This window comes from Gadus chalcogrammus, chromosome 12 (genome assembly GCF_026213295.1).
Source record: "Gadus chalcogrammus isolate NIFS_2021 chromosome 12, NIFS_Gcha_1.0, whole genome shotgun sequence".
Classification (NCBI taxonomy): domain Eukaryota; kingdom Metazoa; phylum Chordata; class Actinopteri; order Gadiformes; family Gadidae; genus Gadus; species Gadus chalcogrammus.
In genome coordinates, this window is record NC_079423.1 from 5,884,455 (window position 1) to 5,904,454 (window position 20,000).

Genomic DNA, 20,000 nt, shown 5'->3' on the forward strand with positions numbered 1-20,000 from the left:
AAAACTGACAACGTCTCTCAAAACTATTTTTGTGAAACATGAGGACAGTATAGTGATACTGCCAGCAGGGAGCACCAGAGAGCTGAACCGACAGTTGTACATTTCTTAAACTTTCACCAACACAAACACGCACGCTCACTTCAGATCATGGGAGGACGTCAAAAAATCACCACCCATTCTCTGACACTTTAACCGTTAACCTTGGTTCAAACATTTAACATCACACGCACACGCAGTGTATTTCAGATAATTAATGAATTCAGATGTCACAATGATCGTTTACATGGATAAGGAGTCCTACTGAATCAATTACTGCCGTTTATATCTAACTAATGATTGTTTTTGTAAAAGTGTAACGTCGAGCCTCAGCAGCTTTCTCACTCCTTATGTGCTACTGTATAAAACCTGGTTTTGCGCCTGCACTAATTGCTTACGGCCATACCACCCTGAACACGCCCGATCTCGTCTGATCTCGGAAGCTAAGCAGGGTCGGGCCTGGTTAGTACTTGGATGGGAGACCGCCTGGGAATACCAGGTGCTGTAAGCTTTTTCTTTTTCAACTCGAGCTCATTGACTCCGTGGCCTACCGTGGCGTACCGTGACCTGATGTTTACTGCCAACCGCTTTGGAGGATTTAAGCAACATACAAAAACTGACAACGTCTCTCAAAACTATTTTTGTGAAACATGAGGACAGTATAGTGATACTGCCAGCAGGGAGCACCAGAGAGCTGAACCGACAGTTGTACATTTCTTAAACTTTCACCAACACAAACACGCACGCTCACTTCAGATCATGGGAGGACGTCAAAAAATCACCACCCATTCTCTGACACTTTAACCGTTAACCTTGGTTCAAACATTTAACATCACACGCACACGCAGTGTATTTCAGATAATTAATGAATTCAGATGTCACAATGATCGTTTACATGGATAAGGAGTCCTACTGAATCAATTACTGCCGTTTATATCTAACTAATGATTGTTTTTGTAAAAGTGTAACGTCGAGCCTCAGCAGCTTTCTCACTCCTTATGTGCTACTGTATAAAACCTGGTTTTGCGCCTGCACTAATTGCTTACGGCCATACCACCCTGAACACGCCCGATCTCGTCTGATCTCGGAAGCTAAGCAGGGTCGGGCCTGGTTAGTACTTGGATGGGAGACCGCCTGGGAATACCAGGTGCTGTAAGCTTTTTCTTTTTCAACTCGAGCTCATTGACTCCGTGGCCTACCGTGTGTACCGTGACCTGATGTTTACTGCCAACCGCTTTGGAGGATTTAAGCAACATACAAAAACTGACAACGTCTCTCAAAACTATTTTTGTGAAACATGAGGACAGTATAGTGATACTGCCAGCAGGGAGCACCAGAGAGCTGAACCGACAGTTGTACATTTCTTAAACTTTCACCAACACAAACACGCACGCTCACTTCAGATCATGGGAGGACGTCAAAAAATCACCACCCATTCTCTGACACTTTAACCGTTAACCTTGGTTCAAACATTTAACATCACACGCACACGCAGTGTATTTCAGATAATTAATGAATTCAGATGTCACAATGATCGTTTACATGGATAAGGAGTCCTACTGAATCAATTACTGCCGTTTATATCTAACTAATGATTGTTTTTGTAAAAGTGTAACGTCGAGCCTCAGCAGCTTTCTCACTCCTTATGTGCTACTGTATAAAACCTGGTTTTGCGCCTGCACTAATTGCTTACGGCCATACCACCCTGAACACGCCCGATCTCGTCTGATCTCGGAAGCTAAGCAGGGTCGGGCCTGGTTAGTACTTGGATGGGAGACCGCCTGGGAATACCAGGTGCTGTAAGCTTTTTCTTTTTCAACTCGAGCTCATTGACTCCGTGGCCTACCGTGGCGTACCGTGACCTGATGTTTACTGCCAACCGCTTTGGAGGATTTAAGCAACATACAAAAACTGACAACGTCTCTCAAAACTATTTTGTGAAACATGAGGACAGTATAGTGATACTGCCAGCAGGGAGCACCAGAGAGCTGAACCGACAGTTGTACATTTCTTAAACTTTCACCAACACAAACACGCACGCTCACTTCAGATCATGGGAGGACGTCAAAAAATCACCACCCATTCTCTGACACTTTAACCGTTAACCTTGGTTCAAACATTTAACATCACACGCACACGCAGTGTATTTCAGATAATTAATGAATTCAGATGTCACAATGATCGTTTACATGGATAAGGAGTCCTACTGAATCAATTACTGCCGTTTATATCTAACTAATGATTGTTTTTGTAAAAGTGTAACGTCGAGCCTCAGCAGCTTTCTCACTCCTTATGTGCTACTGTATAAAACCTGGTTTTGCGCCTGCACTAATTGCTTACGGCCATACCACCCTGAACACGCCCGATCTCGTCTGATCTCGGAAGCTAAGCAGGGTCGGGCCTGGTTAGTACTTGGATGGGAGACCGCCTGGGAATACCAGGTGCTGTAAGCTTTTTCTTTTTCAACTCGAGCTCATTGCCTCCGTGGCCTACCGTGGCGTACCGTGACCTGATGTTTACTGCCAACCGCTTTGGAGGATTTAAGCAACATACAAAAACTGACAACGTCTCTCAAAACTATTTTTGTGAAACATGAGGACAGTATAGTGATACTGCCAGCAGGGAGCACCAGAGAGCTGAACCGACAGTTGTACATTTCTTAAACTTTCACCAACACAAACACGCACGCTCACTTCAGATCATGGGAGGACGTCAAAAAATCACCACCCATTCTCTGACACTTTAACCGTTAACCTTGGTTCAAACATTTAACATCACACGCACACGCAGTGTATTTCAGATAATTAATGAATTCAGATGTCACAATGATCGTTTACATGGATAAGGAGTCCTACTGAATCAATTACTGCCGTTTATATCTAACTAATGATTGTTTTTGTAAAAGTGTAACGTCGAGCCTCAGCAGCTTTCTCACTCCTTATGTGCTACTGTATAAAACCTGGTTTTGCGCCTGCACTAATTGCTTACGGCCATACCACCCTGAACACGCCCGATCTCGTCTGATCTCGGAAGCTAAGCAGGGTCGGGCCTGGTTAGTACTTGGATGGGAGACCGCCCCCTGGGAATACCAGGTGCTGTAAGCTTTTTCTTTTTCAACTCGAGCTCATTGACTCCGTGGCCTACCGTGGCGTACCGTGACCTGATGTTTACTGCCAACCGCTTTGGAGGATTTAAGCAACATACAAAAACTGACAACGTCTCTCAAAACTATTTTTGTGAAACATGAGGACAGTATAGTGATACTGCCAGCAGGGAGCACCAGAGAGCTGAACCGACAGTTGTACATTTCTTAAACTTTCACCAACACAAACACGCACGCTCACTTCAGATCATGGGAGGACGTCAAAAAATCACCACCCATTCTCTGACACTTTAACCGTTAACCTTGGTTCAAACATTTAACATCACACGCACACGCAGTGTATTTCAGATAATTAATGAATTCAGATGTCACAATGATCGTTTACATGGATAAGGAGTCCTACTGAATCAATTACTGCCGTTTATATCTAACTAATGATTGTTTTTGTAAAAGTGTAACGTCGAGCCTCAGCAGCTTTCTCACTCCTTATGTGCTACTGTATAAAACCTGGTTTTGCGCCTGCACTAATTGCTTACGGCCATACCACCCTGAACACGCCCGATCTCGTCTGATCTCGGAAGCTAAGCAGGGTCGGGCCTGGTTAGTACTTGGATGGGAGACCGCCTGGGAATACCAGGTGCTGTAAGCTTTTTCTTTTTCAACTCGAGCTCATTGACTCCGTGGCCTACCGTGGCGTACCGTGACCTGATGTTTACTGCCAACCGCTTTGGAGGATTTAAGCAACATACAAAAACTGACAACGTCTCTCAAAACTATTTTTGTGAAACATGAGGACAGTATAGTGATACTGCCAGCAGGGAGCACCAGAGAGCTGAACCGACAGTTGTACATTTCTTAAACTTTCACCAACACAAACACGCACGCTCACTTCAGATCATGGGAGGACGTCAAAAAATCACCACCCATTCTCTGACACTTTAACCGTTAACCTTGGTTCAAACATTTAACATCACACGCACACGCAGTGTATTTCAGATAATTAATGAATTCAGATGTCACAATGATCGTTTACATGGATAAGGAGTCCTACTGAATCAATTACTGCCGTTTATATCTAACTAATGATTGTTTTTGTAAGAGTGTAACGTCGAGCCTCAGCAGCTTTCTCACTCCTTATGTGCTACTGTATAAAACCTGGTTTTGCGCCTGCACTAATTGCTTACGGCCATACCACCCTGAACACGCCCGATCTCGTCTGATCTCGGAAGCTAAGCAGGGTCGGGCCTGGTTAGTACTTGGATGGGAGACCGCCTGGGAATACCAGGTGCTGTAAGCTTTTTCTTTTTCAACTCGAGCTCATTGACTCCGTGGCGTACCGTGACCTGATGTTTACTGCCAACCGCTTTGGAGGATTTAAGCAACATACAAAAACTGACAACGTCTCTCAAAACTATTTTTGTGAAACATGAGGACAGTATAGTGATACTGCCAGCAGGGAGCACCAGAGAGCTGAACCGACAGTTGTACATTTCTTAAACTTTCACCAACACAAACACGCACGCTCACTTCAGATCATGGGAGGACGTCAAAAAATCACCACCCATTCTCTGACACTTTAACCGTTAACCTTGGTTCAAACATTTAACATCACACGCACACGCAGTGTATTTCAGATAATTAATGAATTCAGATGTCACAATGATCGTTTACATGGATAAGGAGTCCTACTGAATCAATTACTGCCGTTTATATCTAACTAATGATTGTTTTTGTAAGAGTGTAACGTCGAGCCTCAGCAGCTTTCTCACTCCTTATGTGCTACTGTATAAAACCTGGTTTTGCGCCTGCACTAATTGCTTACGGCCATACCACCCTGAACACGCCCGATCTCGTCTGATCTCGGAAGCTAAGCAGGGTCGGGCCTGGTTAGTACTTGGATGGGAGACCGCCTGGGAATACCAGGTGCTGTAAGCTTTTTCTTTTTCAACTCGAGCTCATTGCCTCCGTGGCCTACCGTGGCGTACCGTGACCTGATGTTTACTGCCAACCGCTTTGGAGGATTTAAGCAACATACAAAAACTGACAACGTCTCTCAAAACTATTTTTGTGAAACATGAGGACAGTATAGTGATACTGCCAGCAGGGAGCACCAGAGAGCTGAACCGACAGTTGTACATTTCTTAAACTTTCACCAACACAAACACGCACGCTCACTTCAGATCATGGGAGGACGTCAAAAAATCACCACCCATTCTCTGACACTTTAACCGTTAACCTTGGTTCAAACATTTAACATCACACGCACACGCAGTGTATTTCAGATAATTAATGAATTCAGATGTCACAATGATCGTTTACATGGATAAGGAGTCCTACTGAATCAATTACTGCCGTTTATATCTAACTAATGATTGTTTTTGTAAAAGTGTAACGTCGAGCCTCAGCAGCTTTCTCACTCCTTATGTGCTACTGTATAAAACCTGGTTTTGCGCCTGCACTAATTGCTTACGGCCATACCACCCTGAACACGCCCGATCTCGTCTGATCTCGGAAGCTAAGCAGGGTCGGGCCTGGTTAGTACTTGGATGGGAGACCGCCTGGGAATACCAGGTGCTGTAAGCTTTTTCTTTTTCAACTCGAGCTCATTGCCTCCGTGGCCTACCGTGGCGTACCGTGACCTGATGTTTACTGCCAACCGCTTTGGAGGATTTAAGCAACATACAAAAACTGACAACGTCTCTCAAAACTATTTTTGTGAAACATGAGGACAGTATAGTGATACTGCCAGCAGGGAGCACCAGAGAGCTGAACCGACAGTTGTACATTTCTTAAACTTTCACCAACACAAACACGCACGCTCACTTCAGATCATGGGAGGACGTCAAAAAATCACCACCCATTCTCTGACACTTTAACCGTTAACCTTGGTTCAAACATTTAACATCACACGCACACGCAGTGTATTTCAGATAATTAATGAATTCAGATGTCACAATGATCGTTTACATGGATAAGGAGTCCTACTGAATCAATTACTGCCGTTTATATCTAACTAATGATTGTTTTTGTAAAAGTGTAACGTCGAGCCTCAGCAGCTTTCTCACTCCTTATGTGCTACTGTATAAAACCTGGTTTTGCGCCTGCACTAATTGCTTACGGCCATACCACCCTGAACACGCCCGATCTCGTCTGATCTCGGAAGCTAAGCAGGGTCGGGCCTGGTTAGTACTTGGATGGGAGACCGCCTGGGAATACCAGGTGCTGTAAGCTTTTTCTTTTTCAACTCGAGCTCATTGCCTCCGTGGCCTACCGTGGCGTACCGTGACCTGATGTTTACTGCCAACCGCTTTGGAGGATTTAAGCAACATACAAAAACTGACAACGTCTCTCAAAACTATTTTTGTGAAACATGAGGACAGTATAGTGATACTGCCAGCAGGGAGCACCAGAGAGCTGAACCGACAGTTGTACATTTCTTAAACTTTCACCAACACAAACACGCACGCTCACTTCAGATCATGGGAGGACGTCAAAAAATCACCACCCATTCTCTGACACTTTAACCGTTAACCTTGGTTCAAACATTTAACATCACACGCACACGCAGTGTATTTCAGATAATTAATGAATTCAGATGTCACAATGATCGTTTACATGGATAAGGAGTCCTACTGAATCAATTACTGCCGTTTATATCTAACTAATGATTGTTTTTGTAAAGTGTAACGTCGAGCCTCAGCAGCTTTCTCACTCCTTATGTGCTACTGTATAAAACCTGGTTTTGCGCCTGCACTAATTGCTTACGGCCATACCACCCTGAACACGCCCGATCTCGTCTGATCTCGGAAGCTAAGCAGGGTCGGGCCTGGTTAGTACTTGGATGGGAGACCGCCTGGGAATACCAGGTGCTGTAAGCTTTTCTTTTTCAACTCGAGCTCATTGACTCCGTGGCCTACCGTGGCGTACCGTGACCTGATGTTTACTGCCAACCGCTTTGGAGGATTTAAGCAACATACAAAAACTGACAACGTCTCTCAAAACTATTTTTGTGAAACATGAGGACAGTATAGTGATACTGCCAGCAGGGAGCACCAGAGAGCTGAACCGACAGTTGTACATTTCTTAAACTTTCACCAACACAAACACGCACGCTCACTTCAGATCATGGGAGGACGTCAAAAAATCACCACCCATTCTCTGACACTTTAACCGTTAACCTTGGTTCAAACATTTAACATCACACGCACACGCAGTGTATTTCAGATAATTAATGAATTCAGATGTCACAATGATCGTTTACATGGATAAGGAGTCCTACTGAATCAATTACTGCCGTTTATATCTAACTAATGATTGTTTTTGTAAGAGTGTAACGTCGAGCCTCAGCAGCTTTCTCACTCCTTATGTGCTACTGTATAAAACCTGGTTTTGCGCCTGCACTAATTGCTTACGGCCATACCACCCTGAACACGCCCGATCTCGTCTGATCTCGGAAGCTAAGCAGGGTCGGGCCTGGTTAGTACTTGGATGGGAGACCGCCTGGGAATACCAGGTGCTGTAAGCTTTTTCTTTTTCAACTCGAGCTCATTGACTCCGTGGCCTACCGTGGCGTACCGTGACCTGATGTTTACTGCCAACCGCTTTGGAGGATTTAAGCAACATACAAAAACTGACAACGTCTCTCAAAACTATTTTTGTGAAACATGAGGACAGTATAGTGATACTGCCAGCAGGGAGCACCAGAGAGCTGAACCGACAGTTGTACATTTCTTAAACTTTCACCAACACAAACACGCACGCTCACTTCAGATCATGGGAGGACGTCAAAAAATCACCACCCATTCTCTGACACTTTAACCGTTAACCTTGGTTCAAACATTTAACATCACACGCACACGCAGTGTATTTCAGATAATTAATGAATTCAGATGTCACAATGATCGTTTACATGGATAAGGAGTCCTACTGAATCAATTACTGCCGTTTATATCTAACTAATGATTGTTTTTGTAAAAGTGTAACGTCGAGCCTCAGCAGCTTTCTCACTCCTTATGTGCTACTGTATAAAACCTGGTTTTGCGCCTGCACTAATTGCTTACGGCCATACCACCCTGAACACGCCCGATCTCGTCTGATCTCGGAAGCTAAGCAGGGTCGGGCCTGGTTAGTACTTGGATGGGAGACCGCCTGGGAATACCAGGTGCTGTAAGCTTTTTCTTTTTCAACTCGAGCTCATTGACTCCGTGGCCCGTGGCGTACCGTGACCTGATGTTTACTGCCAACCGCTTTGGAGGATTTAAGCAACATACAAAAACTGACAACGTCTCTCAAAACTATTTTTGTGAAACATGAGGACAGTATAGTGATACTGCCAGCAGGGAGCACCAGAGAGCTGAACCGACAGTTGTACATTTCTTAAACTTTCACCAACACAAACACGCACGCTCACTTCAGATCATGGGAGGACGTCAAAAAAATCACCACCCATTCTCTGACACTTTAACCGTTAACCTTGGTTCAAACATTTAACATCACACGCACACGCAGTGTATTTCAGATAATTAATGAATTCAGATGTCACAATGATCGTTTACATGGATAAGGAGTCCTACTGAATCAATTACTGCCGTTTATATCTAACTAATGATTGTTTTTGTAAAAGTGTAACGTCGAGCCTCAGCAGCTTTCTCACTCCTTATGTGCTACTGTATAAAACCTGGTTTTGCGCCTGCACTAATTGCTTACGGCCATACCACCCTGAACACGCCCGATCTCGTCTGATCTCGGAAGCTAAGCAGGGTCGGGCCTGGTTAGTACTTGGATGGGAGACCGCCTGGGAATACCAGGTGCTGTAAGCTTTTTCTTTTTCAACTCGAGCTCATTGCCTCCGTGGCCTACCGTGGCGTACCGTGACCTGATGTTTACTGCCAACCGCTTTGGAGGATTTAAGCAACATACAAAAACTGACAACGTCTCTCAAAACTATTTTTGTGAAACATGAGGACAGTATAGTGATACTGCCAGCAGGGAGCACCAGAGAGCTGAAACCGACAGTTGTACATTTCTTAAACTTTCACCAACACAAACACGCACGCTCACTTCAGATCATGGGAGGACGTCAAAAAATCACCACCCATTCTCTGACACTTTAACCGTTAACCTTGGTTCAAACATTTAACATCACACGCACACGCAGTGTATTTCAGATAATTAATGAATTCAGATGTCACAATGATCGTTTACATGGATAAGGAGTCCTACTGAATCAATTACTGCCGTTTATATCTAACTAATGATTGTTTTTGTAAATTGTAACGTCGAGCCTCAGCAGCTTTCTCACTCCTTATGTGCTACTGTATAAAACCTGGTTTTGCGCCTGCACTAATTGCTTACGGCCATACCACCCTGAACACGCCCGATCTCGTCTGATCTCGGAAGCTAAGCAGGGTCGGGCCTGGTTAGTACTTGGATGGGAGACCGCCTGGGAATACCAGGTGCTGTAAGCTTTTCTTTTTCAACTCGAGCTCATTGACTCCGTGGCCTACCGTGGCGTACCGTGACCTGATGTTTACTGCCAACCGCTTTGGAGGATTTAAGCAACATACAAAAACTGACAACGTCTCTCAAAACTATTTTTGTGAAACATGAGGACAGTATAGTGATACTGCCAGCAGGGAGCACCAGAGAGCTGAACCGACAGTTGTACATTTCTTAAACTTTCACCAACACAAACACGCACGCTCACTTCAGATCATGGGAGGACGTCAAAAAATCACCACCCATTCTCTGACACTTTAACCGTTAACCTTGGTTCAAACATTTAACATCACACGCACACGCAGTGTATTTCAGATAATTAATGAATTCAGATGTCACAATGATCGTTTACATGGATAAGGAGTCCTACTGAATCAATTACTGCCGTTTATATCTAACTAATGATTGTTTTTGTAAAAGTGTAACGTCGAGCCTCAGCAGCTTTCTCACTCCTTATGTGCTACTGTATAAAACCTGGTTTTGCGCCTGCACTAATTGCTTACGGCCATACCACCCTGAACACGCCCGATCTCGTCTGATCTCGGAAGCTAAGCAGGGTCGGGCCTGGTTAGTACTTGGATGGGAGACCGCCTGGGAATACCAGGTGCTGTAAGCTTTTTCTTTTTCAACTCGAGCTCATTGACTCCGTGGCCTACCGTGGCGTACCGTGACCTGATGTTTACTGCCAACCGCTTTGGAGGATTTAAGCAACATACAAAAACTGACAACGTCTCTCAAAACTATTTTTGTGAAACATGAGGACAGTATAGTGATACTGCCAGCAGGGAGCACCAGAGAGCTGAACCGACAGTTGTACATTTCTTAAACTTTCACCAACACAAACACGCACGCTCACTTCAGATCATGGGAGGACGTCAAAAAATCACCACCCATTCTCTGACACTTTAACCGTTAACCTTGGTTCAAACATTTAACATCACACGCACACGCAGTGTATTTCAGATAATTAATGAATTCAGATGTCACAATGATCGTTTACATGGATAAGGAGTCCTACTGAATCAATTACTGCCGTTTATATCTAACTAATGATTGTTTTTGTAAAAGTGTAACGTCGAGCCTCAGCAGCTTTCTCACTCCTTATGTGCTACTGTATAAAACCTGGTTTTGCGCCTGCACTAATTGCTTACGGCCATACCACCCTGAACACGCCCGATCTCGTCTGATCTCGGAAGCTAAGCAGGGTCGGGCCTGGTTAGTACTTGGATGGGAGACCGCCTGGGAATACCAGGTGCTGTAAGCTTTTTCTTTTTCAACTCGAGCTCATTGACTCCGTGGCCTACCGTGGCGTACCGTGACCTGATGTTTACTGCCAACCGCTTTGGAGGATTTAAGCAACATACAAAAACTGACAACGTCTCTCAAAACTATTTTTGTGAAACATGAGGACAGTATAGTGATACTGCCAGCAGGGAGCACCAGAGAGCTGAACCGACAGTTGTACATTTCTTAAACTTTCACCAACACAAACACGCACGCTCACTTCAGATCATGGGAGGACGTCAAAAAATCACCACCCATTCTCTGACACTTTAACCGTTAACCTTGGTTCAAACATTTAACATCACACGCACACGCAGTGTATTTCAGATAATTAATGAATTCAGATGTCACAATGATCGTTTACATGGATAAGGAGTCCTACTGAATCAATTACTGCCGTTTATATCTAACTAATGATTGTTTTTGTAAAAGTGTAACGTCGAGCCTCAGCAGCTTTCTCACTCCTTATGTGCTACTGTATAAAACCTGGTTTTGCGCCTGCACTAATTGCTTACGGCCATACCACCCTGAACACGCCCGATCTCGTCTGATCTCGGAAGCTAAGCAGGGTCGGGCCTGGTTAGTACTTGGATGGGAGACCGCCTGGGAATACCAGGTGCTGTAAGCTATTTCTTTTTCAACTCGAGCTCATTGACTCCGTGGCCTACCGTGGCGTACCGTGACCTGTGCCCTATACCACGAAGCTCGCTGAACATACCCAGGCTTTCTTGGGAAAACCTGGCTCGACAGAGCCGCAACTCGCAATCAGAGTTAAATGGTACCACGAAGCTCACTTTAGATTCAATTAGTTGAACCAGGTTTTCCGCTTTAGGTTCAGTGCGCGTTCACGTGAAAGGGGCGTTTTTTGCGTCATTTTTCTCACCTTTACGATAGATCAAGCAGTCTATATGAGTAAGTGAAAAGATTCTGCATATTGTCTGTAAAATAACTATGCCAAATGCAGAATTGTTCGCCATTAATCCAAATAGAATGATGATGATTTAAAAATGCATAAGCAACGTCCATCCTGCCTTATTCTATCATTTAGGGAATTCACTTTAAATACACCCTATTTAAGAAATGTATCGCATGTTTTCGACCTCTGAGTGGTAGCGGCTGTAGCGTAGTGGATTAGTATAAGACCCGAACGCCAGCGACCGGGGTTCAAATTCGCCGGTCTATCATCATGCATTTTACCCCCATAGATGTGGTTCCAGCACGGCCTTGAAAATATGGGTTCAAGTTCGAAATAAGCACAAAAATATAATTCCATAAGCTTTAGTGAATAAGTATTCCATATGCATTAGAATTAGGACTTTTTAAGCTTCACATAAATTCTCGTCACTTGGGAGTCGAACCTCCCGCGCAGAAATTCAAGACTGACGCGCTACCTCCACTCTAGCATTCTGTCACTGAAACACAATGCGCAACAGTAATCATTGTCTACATAAGGTCCAAAAGGACGATCAAATAACGAACACCCTCTGATGAGAATCTGTATCTCTCATGAAGAACCCCAATTTCGTTGTTTGCACAATGACAATAAAGTCTGAAATCTGAATATCGTCAGACAATGCCAAGGGATCGGTTCTGTCCCGTAAAACCCTTGTCTCCGGAGAAGTGCGCCGGGGTCCACGGGAACACCCACAAATGGTGACGCCATTGTCAGAGGAGGGGCTAGGAAGCTGCGCACACCGATTTAAGTAGGCGATCTCCGGCTAGACTAAGCCGAAAAACTGCTCCCGACCAGGTTTGGTTGCGAGCATAAGTCACCATGGTGATACAGCGACGCTAAAAGATCGACTTTCGTGGTACAACTAACCCAGGCTTGGAGCTCAACATACCTCGCTAACCCTCTAAGCGAGCTTCGTGGTACAGGGCCCTGATGTTTACTGCCAACCGCTTTGGAGGATTTAAGCAACATACAAAAACTGACAACGTCTCTCAAAACTATTTTTGTGAAACATGAGGACAGTATAGTGATACTGCCAGCAGGGAGCACCAGAGAGCTTAAACGACAGTTGTACATTTCTTAAACTTTCACCAACACAAACACGCACGCTCACTTCAGTGCCCTATACCACGAAGCTCGCTGAACATACCCAGGCTTTCTTGGGAAAACCTGGCTCGACAGAGCCGCAACTCGCAATCAGAGTTAAATGGTACCACGAAGCTCACTTTAGATTCAATTAGTTGAACCAGGTTTTCCGCTTTAGGTTCAGTGCGCGTTCACGTGAAAGGGGCGTTTTTTGCGTCATTTTTCTCACCTTTACGATACATCAAGCAGTCTATATGAGTATAAGTGAAAAGATTCTGCAAATTGTCTGTAAAATAACTATGCCAAATGCAGAATTGTTCGCCATTAATCCAAATAGAATGATGATGATTTAAAAATGCATAAGCAACGTCCATCCTGCCTTATTCTATCATTTAGGGAATTCACTTTAAATACACCCTATTTAAGAAATGTATCGCATGTTTTCGACCTCTGAGTGGTAGCGGCTGTAGCGTAGTGGATTAGTATAAGACCCGAACGCCAGCGACCGGGGTTCAAATTCGCCGGTCTCTCATCATGCATTTTACCCCCATAGATGTGGTGCCAGCACGGCCTTGAAAATATGGGTTCAAGTTCGAAATAATCACAAAAATATAATTCCATAAGCTTTAGTGAATAAGTATTCCATATGCATTAGAATTAGGACTTTTTAAGCTTCACATAAATTCTCGTCACTTGGGAGTCGAACCTCCCGCGCAGAAATTCAAGACTGACGCGCTACCTCCACTCTAGCATTCTGTCACTGAAACACAATGCGCAACAGTAATCATTGTCTACATAAGGTCCAAAAGGACGATCAAATAACGAACACCCTCTGATGAGAATCTGTATCTCTCATGAAGAACCCCAATTTCGTTGTTTGCACAATGACAATAAAGTCTGAAATCTGAATATCGTCAGACAATGCCAAGGGATCGGTTTTGTCCCGTAAAACCCTGTCTCCGGAGAGACGCCTGTACGAGAAGTGCGCCGGGGTCCACGGGAACACCCACAAATGGTGACGCCATTGTCAGAGGAGGGGCTAGGAAGCTGCGCACGCCGATTTAAGTAGCCGATCTCCGGCTAGACTAAGCCGAAAAACTGCTCCCGACCAGGTTTGGTTGCGAGCATAAGTCACCATGGTGATACAGCGACGCTAAAAGAGATCGACTTTCGTGGTACAACTAACCCAGGCTTGGAGCTCAACATACCTCGCTAACCCTCTAAGCGAGCTTCGTGGTACAGGGCCCAGGGGTCTCATTTATAACCGTTGCGTACGCACAAAACGGGCCTAAAAGTTGCGTACGTGACTTTCCACGCCAAGGTTGTGATCTATAAAAAACCAACTTGACGGGAAAATGTGCGCAGCCCTAAGCAAACTCTGACCCATGCGTACGCATGGTTTGGAGGAAAAGGAGGATTGGCGACACAGATGGTGTGGTGGTGAACTGAAGTCAGACCGAAGAATTGTAGAGTGAGAAGAACGATTATGTTTTATCATCGCCATTCATACATTTAATTTCAACCCGTATCATGCGTTAAATCCTAATCAGAATAATTTAAGTCAACTGCGTTATTTCTCAGTTATAACTCCAGAAACATCTCCTTAGAATATAAATAAAATAAAAATCTCTATATTTAATCCCGTCACTCCATACTGTCCACTGACGGCGCGACTGCATGGAATAAAGCATCTGTCCAACATGTGTCAACAACATCATATTTTTATGTGACACTGTAAACACATAATCAAATGTCAATCAAGTCAATTAAAAAGTGTGGAAAACCAAGCGACACTCCTCATCACAATCGTTGTCCGCTACTCTTGATGCTTTTCATGACAAATCAGGCATTAAAAAGGGGTTATGTTCAAGAAGATTACAAACTGATTATCCAAGGTGTTCTCGGTCAGTCTTATTACCGTAACCCAATAAATACAGAGGTGAGCGTCGTGGTAATGCTGCACCATATGGCACTTCTGGCGGACCATGCAAATGGAAGGATTCGGAGGGAGAGGGTATATAGGGACCATAACGATTTATTAGTAGGCTACATAAAAATATGTAACTCTTATGTCTTTTTTAATTCTGGGACTGTGCGCTCCGTGCTACTGACAGAGTTCACTGCTGCAGCAACATGTTGCCACTCACTCTGCTTTTTGTTGTTGGGGATCCCAATCCCGTGACCGCCGAACAAAACTACCTTTCGGACCTACATCTCACCCACAAGTGTCTCCACTTCAACCTCCGTGAAATTTCGCTTTTCTCAGTACTTCTGCCATTGTTTCCAACAAGACATAATACCGGCATCTGAGTCTGTTTTATATGCAGATCGCATTCACGAGGTCATTTGCATTGACCATTTATGGTTAAAAAGGGGCGTGTAGAGGGCGGAACGTGAAGCTGATTCAGCTGCGCACAATTGTAGTCAGTATGTGATTTATAAAGCGAAGATTGCGTACATGTGTGCGTACGCAGTGTTTTATAAATCCGAATATTTTTAGGCGCACGCAAAACTTGGCTTCTGGGCGTACGCACATTTTTAGTAACGATCCCACGCACAGTTTTATAAATGAGACCCCAGATCATGGGAGGACGTCAAAAAAATCACCACCCATTCTCTGACACTTTAACCGTTAACCTTGGTTCAAACATTTAACATCACACGCACACGCAGTGTATTTCAGATAATTAATGAATTCAGATGTCACAATGATCGTTTACATGGATAAGGAGTCCTACTGAATCATTTACTGCCGTTTATATCTAACTAATGATTGTTTTTGTAAAAGTGTAACGTCGAGCCTCAGCAGCTTTCTCACTCCTTATGTGCTACTGTATAAAACCTGGTTTGCGCCTGCACTAATTGCTTACGGCCATACCACCCTGAACACGCCCGATCTCGTCTGATCTCGGAAGCAAAGCAGGGTCGGGCCTGGTTAGTACTTGGATGGGAGACCGCCTGGGAATACCAGGTGCTGTAAGCTTTTTCTTTTTAAACTCGAGCTCATTGACTCCGTGGCCTACCGTGGCGTACCGTGACCTGATGTTTACTGCCAACCGCTTTGGAGGATTTAAGCAACATACAAAAACTGACAACGTCTCTCAAAACTATTTTTGTGAAACATGAGGACAGTATAGTGATACGCCAAGCAGGGAGCACCAGAGAGCTGAACCGACAGTTGTTACATTTCATTAACTTTCACCAACAACAAACACGCGACGCTCACTTCAGATATGGAGGAACGTCAAAAAATCACCACCCATTTTCTCTTACACTTTAAACCGTTACCTTGTTCAAACTTTAAATCACACGCACACGCAGTGTATTCAATAATTAATGATTCAGTTCAGATGTTCACAATGCAATGATCGTTTACATGGATACGAGTCCCTAGTTAATCAATTACTGCCGTTTATATCTTAACTAATATTGTTTTTGTAAAAGTGGTAACGTCAATCTCAGCAGCTTTCTCACATCCCTACTGTATAAAAACCTGGTTTGCGCCTTCACTATTGCTTACGGGCCATACCACCTGACAACGCCGATCTCGTCTGATCCCGTTCAGGTGTGCAACCAGGAAGTGAGCAGTGAGCAGAGAGAGCAGGTGGAGAGAGCAGGTGGACTTTTTTGTTTGTGCTAGATTTAATGTGAGTGAGTGTGTTTTACTTTTTGTTTTAGTTTTTTTTTTATTCCCCCAGCAGCTTGCTGTTCGGGGGAACGTCTTTTTTGTTTTTGTTTGTGTGTGTGTGTTTGAATGAGTGACGTAATGGAGAGGAGAGAGCGAGTAGAGAGGAGTAGGACGGATCTCATGGCAACTGACAGCGGCATGGAGCAGACATCGCCCAAGAACACCGACCATGGAAAGACCCCGACCACGAGCAGGATCATGGACAACGGCAAGACGCAGCAACCGACAAAGAACGCCGACATTGGAAAGGAAACGACTATGAGAAGGATCACGGACAACAGTAAAAGTACCTCGGAACTTCTTCAAAGCACAGATAAGAATTTGAGAAGGAGCTTACCTTGGCGGTAGAGATCGTTGGAGATGAGATGGTGACTATGATGGAGCTTCTAAGTGAGGTTAAAAAAACGTGCGGGGTGGTGAATGGATGCCGTTTTAAAATGCCCAAAAAGTACGAAATAACAATGGACAATGTTGAAGGGAAGGATATACTGTTAGATGGGATTAGAATAAAGAAGCACGGTAGTGGCAAAAGAAATTAGAAATGACGAATTAGTTGTATCTTTTTTAAACTTGCCGACGTACATTGTGGATGGTGTCATTCTTGCCAAACTTGCAGAATGGGGAGTTAAGGCAATCTCGCCAATTAAAGAAGAATGTGGCCAGGAACTGACATAGCCGATGGAACCAGGTTCTTGAAGGTCCGGTTCACTGAAACAGTGAAATCGCTACCTTACACAACGAAGTTCGAAACTAGAGGGGGGAGAGTACTTCCGCGTGATCCATGACAGGCAGATGAAAGTATGCAGATTATGTATAAAACCGGGTCACATCTTCCGAGAATGCCCAGAATTCAGATGTCACAGGTGTAAAAAACAGGGACACTATGCAAGGGAGTGTGTTCCAGAAGCAGCGGAGAGAGGAGGATGTCAGCGTCGCGGAGGAGGTCAACGTCGCGGAGGAGGTCAACAGCACTGACGGCGAGGAGGAGGAGCCGGAGGACAGCGACGAGGACGACATGCAGACGGAGGGAGACCTAGGGGGCGTCCCAGAGAGCAGGGCGGAGACCATGGTGCAGAACCAAAGACGGCATCCCCTGAGTGACGTCGCAGCAGGAGACGTGTTGGGAGCTGTGGGGCAGGAGGAGAGCCGGTCCGGAGAGGAATCGAGTGGAGAGAAGGCTCCTCGCGAGACGACTCCAGCAGACGGAACCGGCAGCGTTGGGGTAAAGGAGCATGGAGATGGAAACCGAGACGAGAGGGAAACTGCGATGGACTTCCTGATTATCGAGGATATTTCAGAGGCAGAGAGTGTAAGCAGACCGCAGAAGGAACGAAAGGCGGAGGAGACCACAAAGAAAAGAAAAGCTGCGCTCCAAGCTGAGGAGGAAAGGAGGAAGAGGGCGGAAAGAAGGACAAATGAAGGTTGGGAATGAAACCGTCACTTATGTGTTTCAATGTTAAGCTTGATTTCATTCAACACAAATGGGCTAAAGGAATCAAAGCAAATTTGGAAAACTATTAATTAAATGTAAAAATAATGACATGTTATGTCTGCAAGAAACGAACTGGACAGACAATATCATGACAGATATATAAAAACGAAATGGACAGACATTATGTATTGCAAACCATGGTACGGATAAATCATGTGGGGTAGCAATCCTGATAAAAATAATACTGTAGAAAACCTCAAAGAAATCTACAAAGATAAAAAAGGAAGATCATAATCATAGATTTAAATACAAAAAGATAGAGTACAGAATAATTAATATATATGCACCAAATATAGAAGCAGACAGGAAGGCTTTTTTTTTTGGACTTTAGGAAATGGTGTGTGGGAACTGTATAATAGTGGGAGATTTAATTTAAAAAGTACAAGGTTGGATATGGCAAGAGGGAAGGAATTAAAAATGATGCTTCAAGAAAGGTTTTTCTGAAACAATGGAGGAAAAACAATTAATTGATGTATGGAGAAACGAAAACCCAAACAGGAGAGAGTACTCAAGAAGGCAAATGGTAATGGGGGAATTAAAACAAAGCCGAATAGACTTGTGTATAGCACATCAGACAATGGTTAAATTAAAAAATATGATGTATAAATTCACATCATTCAGTGACCATGCAATCCTGTCATAGGGTTGGTACTGGGATAGAGAGAAGGGGAGGAGGAGTGTGGTGCCTAAACAGTACTCTCCTAGAGGAAGAGGGATATAGAAATAAAATAGTGGCCTGCATAGAGAATGGAAGAAAGAACATGGACATGTGTAGAAACAAGGGATTATGGTGGGAAAGACTGAAGCAAAGATAAGGACAATAAGTATTAGATATGCAAAGGTCCGGGCTTTTATCGAAAGAGAGAGAAATAAAATGTTTGAAGGATGAGCTGGCAGAAGAGGCAGAAAGAATGATAAGGATCCAAAACATAGCATAGAAAAACCATAAAGGTGAATCCAAACTGGACGTTTATGAACAGAATAAATGTATGGGGGCCAATAACAAGGAGTAGGGAGAAATATGCGATGAAGGGGGAGAGATGCACAGGCTATTTTTTGGGATTAGAAAAAGGAAACAGGAAAAGGGTATATATTGAAGAGTTAGAAAATGAAAATGGAGAGATAATAAATGATTTTGTAGACATTATTGGAATGTTGGGACATTTTATAAAAATCTATACAAAAAGGAAATGCAAAGAAGGAAGATATAAATACAGTATTAGGTATATTAATAAAACGATAACAAATGATGAGAAAAGTATGTGTGATGACAACATCAAAGACATAGAATAAAGGAAGCAATAATGTCATTAAATACCAATAAAAGTCCGGGAACAGATGGCCTTACAAGTGAATTTTATAAAACATTTATAGACGATCTGCTACCAATTTTAAACATACTTTATGCAGAGATGGAGAAGGAGCAGGAGATACCAGAGTCGCTGGCAACAGGACTAATAACGATCATATATAAAAATAAGGGAAGCAAAAGAAAACTGGAAAACTATAGACCGCTAACTGTACTAAACACGGATTACAAGATCTTAACAAAGGTATTAGCAAACAGAATAAAAACAGCAGCACCAACAATCATAGCACCAACCACAGGCGTATGGGATACCAGGGAGGGACCATATCGGACATTATTTGCACAATAAGGGACACAATCGAATGCATGGGGAAGGATGGTGGAATTATTTTAAGTATGGACCTTAATAAAGCCTTCGTAGGGTTGAGCATAGTTTTTTATTTTGCACATTAGAAAATTTGGTTTTGGGCAAAGAATAATCAACTGGATTAAATTATTGTACAAAATGCAAGGAGTAGGATAAAATAAATGGAGCTATAACAGATCCTTTTC

The 20,000-nt window shown here is 43.7% G+C and overlaps 19 non-coding genes across 19 annotated transcripts; all 19 read left to right on the forward strand.

The window, feature by feature from the left end:
- Positions 1-428: 428 nt before the first annotated feature.
- Positions 429-547, forward strand: LOC130397793 (5S ribosomal RNA). Its single transcript, XR_008900377.1, has one exon. It is a non-coding gene; the product is annotated as a 5S ribosomal RNA (ribosomal RNA).
- Positions 548-1,076: 529 nt separating this feature from the next.
- LOC130397804 (5S ribosomal RNA) lies at positions 1,077-1,195 on the forward strand. The gene has a single exon (XR_008900388.1). It is a non-coding gene; the product is annotated as a 5S ribosomal RNA (ribosomal RNA).
- A 528-nt stretch (positions 1,196-1,723) lies between these two features.
- On the forward strand, positions 1,724-1,842 carry LOC130397816 (5S ribosomal RNA). Its single transcript, XR_008900400.1, has one exon. It is a non-coding gene; the product is annotated as a 5S ribosomal RNA (ribosomal RNA).
- Positions 1,843-2,370: 528 nt separating this feature from the next.
- Positions 2,371-2,489, forward strand: LOC130397827 (5S ribosomal RNA). The gene has a single exon (XR_008900411.1). It is a non-coding gene; the product is annotated as a 5S ribosomal RNA (ribosomal RNA).
- Positions 2,490-3,018: 529 nt separating this feature from the next.
- On the forward strand, positions 3,019-3,140 carry LOC130394530 (5S ribosomal RNA). Its single transcript, XR_008897679.1, has one exon. It is a non-coding gene; the product is annotated as a 5S ribosomal RNA (ribosomal RNA).
- Positions 3,141-3,669: 529 nt separating this feature from the next.
- On the forward strand, positions 3,670-3,788 carry LOC130397838 (5S ribosomal RNA). Its single transcript, XR_008900422.1, has one exon. It is a non-coding gene; the product is annotated as a 5S ribosomal RNA (ribosomal RNA).
- Positions 3,789-4,317: 529 nt separating this feature from the next.
- LOC130397849 (5S ribosomal RNA) lies at positions 4,318-4,436 on the forward strand. The gene has a single exon (XR_008900433.1). It is a non-coding gene; the product is annotated as a 5S ribosomal RNA (ribosomal RNA).
- Positions 4,437-4,955: 519 nt separating this feature from the next.
- On the forward strand, positions 4,956-5,074 carry LOC130397860 (5S ribosomal RNA). Its single transcript, XR_008900444.1, has one exon. It is a non-coding gene; the product is annotated as a 5S ribosomal RNA (ribosomal RNA).
- Positions 5,075-5,603: 529 nt separating this feature from the next.
- LOC130397871 (5S ribosomal RNA) lies at positions 5,604-5,722 on the forward strand. The gene has a single exon (XR_008900455.1). It is a non-coding gene; the product is annotated as a 5S ribosomal RNA (ribosomal RNA).
- Positions 5,723-6,251: 529 nt separating this feature from the next.
- On the forward strand, positions 6,252-6,370 carry LOC130397883 (5S ribosomal RNA). Its single transcript, XR_008900466.1, has one exon. It is a non-coding gene; the product is annotated as a 5S ribosomal RNA (ribosomal RNA).
- A 528-nt stretch (positions 6,371-6,898) lies between these two features.
- LOC130397895 (5S ribosomal RNA) lies at positions 6,899-7,017 on the forward strand. Its single transcript, XR_008900477.1, has one exon. It is a non-coding gene; the product is annotated as a 5S ribosomal RNA (ribosomal RNA).
- Positions 7,018-7,545: 528 nt separating this feature from the next.
- LOC130397906 (5S ribosomal RNA) lies at positions 7,546-7,664 on the forward strand. Its single transcript, XR_008900489.1, has one exon. It is a non-coding gene; the product is annotated as a 5S ribosomal RNA (ribosomal RNA).
- A 529-nt stretch (positions 7,665-8,193) lies between these two features.
- On the forward strand, positions 8,194-8,312 carry LOC130397917 (5S ribosomal RNA). The gene has a single exon (XR_008900501.1). It is a non-coding gene; the product is annotated as a 5S ribosomal RNA (ribosomal RNA).
- A 527-nt stretch (positions 8,313-8,839) lies between these two features.
- Positions 8,840-8,958, forward strand: LOC130397929 (5S ribosomal RNA). The gene has a single exon (XR_008900513.1). It is a non-coding gene; the product is annotated as a 5S ribosomal RNA (ribosomal RNA).
- A 529-nt stretch (positions 8,959-9,487) lies between these two features.
- On the forward strand, positions 9,488-9,606 carry LOC130397941 (5S ribosomal RNA). The gene has a single exon (XR_008900524.1). It is a non-coding gene; the product is annotated as a 5S ribosomal RNA (ribosomal RNA).
- Positions 9,607-10,134: 528 nt separating this feature from the next.
- Positions 10,135-10,253, forward strand: LOC130397952 (5S ribosomal RNA). The gene has a single exon (XR_008900536.1). It is a non-coding gene; the product is annotated as a 5S ribosomal RNA (ribosomal RNA).
- A 529-nt stretch (positions 10,254-10,782) lies between these two features.
- On the forward strand, positions 10,783-10,901 carry LOC130397963 (5S ribosomal RNA). Its single transcript, XR_008900547.1, has one exon. It is a non-coding gene; the product is annotated as a 5S ribosomal RNA (ribosomal RNA).
- A 529-nt stretch (positions 10,902-11,430) lies between these two features.
- LOC130397974 (5S ribosomal RNA) lies at positions 11,431-11,549 on the forward strand. The gene has a single exon (XR_008900558.1). It is a non-coding gene; the product is annotated as a 5S ribosomal RNA (ribosomal RNA).
- A 4,274-nt stretch (positions 11,550-15,823) lies between these two features.
- Positions 15,824-15,942, forward strand: LOC130399960 (5S ribosomal RNA). The gene has a single exon (XR_008902450.1). It is a non-coding gene; the product is annotated as a 5S ribosomal RNA (ribosomal RNA).
- Positions 15,943-20,000: the final 4,058 nt, after the last annotated feature.